The following is a 3171-nucleotide window of genomic DNA, read 5'->3' as shown; positions in this document are numbered from 1 at the left end:
AATTTATATAAATATTCTTCCGTTTACTATCCAGGGTTTTAATTTCCTCAAATTTCAAATTTTTTACTTACCATAATTTTTGCTCTCATATAATAAAAATAGAGAAAAAATGATTTTTAGAATTTATTACTCTTCAAAAACACCGGCAGAATTCCATACAAAAAAGATAAAGGAGAGATAAAGTTTGGCAAAGAAAAAAGAACATAGGTCTTTGATTGCTTGGAAAGTGGACCTACATTAGTCGACTTGTCAATGATCTGCTGCTTCAGCCACCTCTATAAATTGGACCATCAATAATAGAATTTTGCATGCAAAATACACAACGTACACTCTCCAACATGAAGTCCATTTTCAGCTTCTTCTTGCTTACTACTTTCTGTTTGCTTCCATTTGTGGCCTTTTCATCAACTTGCGCGCACTTCCGATGATCCCATTTTCCTGCCTACTACTACTGATGACGACAACGGTTTCCCCCTCCTTGAACTTCCTGAAGTGTTGGACAGCGACGGCGAACCACTCCGGGTTGGCCAAAGTACCGCATTCTCTCCGCTACCTCGGAAGCTCGCAGAGGGGCAGTAGGCTTGGCGAAAATTGGAAACGCCAAATGCCCAAAGCTCAACTAGGCCTGCCCGTTAAATTCTTTACAAGGCACCATGGTCCTCCACCTCTTAATGTGATACGTGAAACTAATCAGATTAATATTATGTTCTCGATCCAAATACACAGCACTGTGATAACGGAAACTTTTGGATGGTTGGTAAACCTGACATGACTGCACAGGGGCTTAGGTTCGTGGTAACTAGTCGTGTCCCAAAAGTTCCAGACGGTGTTTTTCAGATTGAGAAATTTACTAAGACAACACCTTTTTACAAGATAAGGCATTGTCCCAACCGATTTACATGTTCAGATGTGGGCTTGACATCCCATAGTGGACACAATCGTCTGGCCCTCACTAACCAACCTTTTTTCTTCATATTCAAGAAAGTCCAGAAGAGTTCTACTGATGCATAATTAATATCCTCATAATTAATTATGCTTAACCTAGCTTTCTAAATAATGTGGATATCGATCTATCGCTTGTATGTATTTTCGATATTCCGTTCTATGTAATACTGTTCAAGCATATAAATAAAGAAGCTAGGTTCTAAATTTATTAATCTTCTCTCTTCATATTATTCCCACAATATATTGAAATATTTTAGTAACATTATTATTGTTATTATTATTATTATACAAGATAGAACTCCAAATAAAAAGGAATACACAAGAATACAAGATGCATCCACAATAAGAAAGAAAACTTTTGACGGTAGATTATTTCATCCATTGGTGAGATGCTTAAGCATAAGGGTGTCAAATGGGAGGCTCGGTTGGGCAAAATAATGTAATGCTCGAGTTAATAAATGAACCGATTGATGATCCGTCTAAAAATTATTTGTATTGGGATGAGCTAGCTAAGTAAAGATTGTTAAATAACGGGTCATAACCCAACCCGCCGAACTCTTATCAAATATTATATTTTTTGTGTTTAGTTTTTTTAAATTTGCTTAATTATCAAGCAAATCTAACAAGACTTTTTTCTCTTGCTATATACTATAACCTTTTAAGCTAAGAGAAAAGTTTTAAAAAATATTTTGCCATAATTTATTATGGGTCAATTGGACTACATATTTAACCCGACTTTTAGAAGATTTGAATTAAGCATAAATGGGCTGAGTTATAAGTGGGGTATATATTAACCTGCCCAAATTAACTTCATGAATTTGCAATGGGCATCCTCCAGAAGGACACTCGTTTCATTCTTGGTCTTGTTAACACGTCTTGAACAATTTTAGATTCTTCCTCCTACTCCACCTTCTTTTCCCAGGTATAGATAGTTTTGCAGGTAACCGATAAAACTATGAGAAATTTATTTTCTTCGTGAAGTAGTACAAAAAAAATTCTTACCTACTTATGAATTTATCTATGGATTATTTTTGCAGATTTAATTGGGGATATCATATTACCTAGAAATTTATTTGGGATTTAGTTACTGCGATTTTACCTAGGGATTATTTCATGGAGATTTACCTTGAGATTATATTATCTAGGGAATTATCTGGGGATTTGTTGTTGCGATTTACCTAGGGATAATATCTTGAAAATGTACACGAAATTATATATATTACCTAGGGAATTATTTGGGATTTAGTTTCTGTGCGCGATTTTACTTGAGTATCATTTCATGGGGATTTACTAGGGGATGTACCTAAGAATTTTATTGCTTAAGGAATTATTTGGAGATGTGAAGAGGAGATGCGCGGATGCCCCACTGGGGAGGTGTGAGATGGCTTCAGGATAGGTAGAGGTAGGCCGAAGAAGAACTGGGGAGAAGTAATTAGGCAGGACATGACACAATTACAGCTTACCCAGGACATGACCTTAGATAGGATCGATGTTGTGGAGGACACGGATTAGGATAGAAGGTTAGTAGGTTATAGAGCATGTCTCGTGTGTCCTTCCATCCTAGTAGGTGTAGCATTAACTTTGTTGTTTCTTGTCCTTCGATTTCCTGTTACTATCTGCTATCTCTGGTACTTCGATTATCGTATTAGTTTGCTACATTTATTGTTACTTTTCTGCATAGTGCTTATCTATGATATTTTACCATGGTTTCTTTACTTTCTTCAATCCTTGTCTAACCTTTTTGTCATGCCTTATCTTAAGCTAAGGGACTTTCGGAAACAGCTGCCTCCTAGCTACCTCCCAAGGTAGGGTAGAGTACAAATAATTAATTACGACAAGATACGCTTCACCCTCCCCACACCCCACTTATTAGATTTTGTTGTTGTTGTAAGGGATTACCTGGGATATTGTTGTGCAATTTTACTTATATAGTTACTTGTTAGATGTAGTTAACGTCTCGTCTTATATAAAAGTGACCTATTTTGATTGAATACCGCAAAATAATTAATTTGTCCGTATATTTTACTCCATCCTTTTAAATAGGAGTTATATTATTTTGTATCACCGACTCGTTTTAGGTCCTTTAATTTTTCAAATATATCAACATGCTTCTATTTAGCGTTTAATTTGATCTTCAAATTAAAATCATCTCATTATGGTCTCCAAATAAAACCATCTTATTACTATCGTAATTGTAGCTAGTGGATGGATTCTTACATGTCGATC

At 35.6% G+C, this 3171-nt stretch overlaps 1 pseudogene; it reads left to right on the top strand.

The window, feature by feature from the left end:
• Nucleotides 1-302: 302 nt before the first annotated feature.
• LOC132042421 (cysteine protease inhibitor 8-like) lies at nucleotides 303-1107 on the top strand (annotated as a pseudogene).
• Nucleotides 1108-3171: the final 2064 nt, after the last annotated feature.

This window comes from Lycium ferocissimum, unplaced genomic scaffold (assembly GCF_029784015.1).
Source record: "Lycium ferocissimum isolate CSIRO_LF1 unplaced genomic scaffold, AGI_CSIRO_Lferr_CH_V1 ctg15260, whole genome shotgun sequence".
Lineage (NCBI taxonomy): Eukaryota > Viridiplantae > Streptophyta > Magnoliopsida > Solanales > Solanaceae > Lycium > Lycium ferocissimum.
Note: the sequence above shows the minus strand (reverse complement) of the source record. Positions and strands in the feature narration are given on the sequence as shown.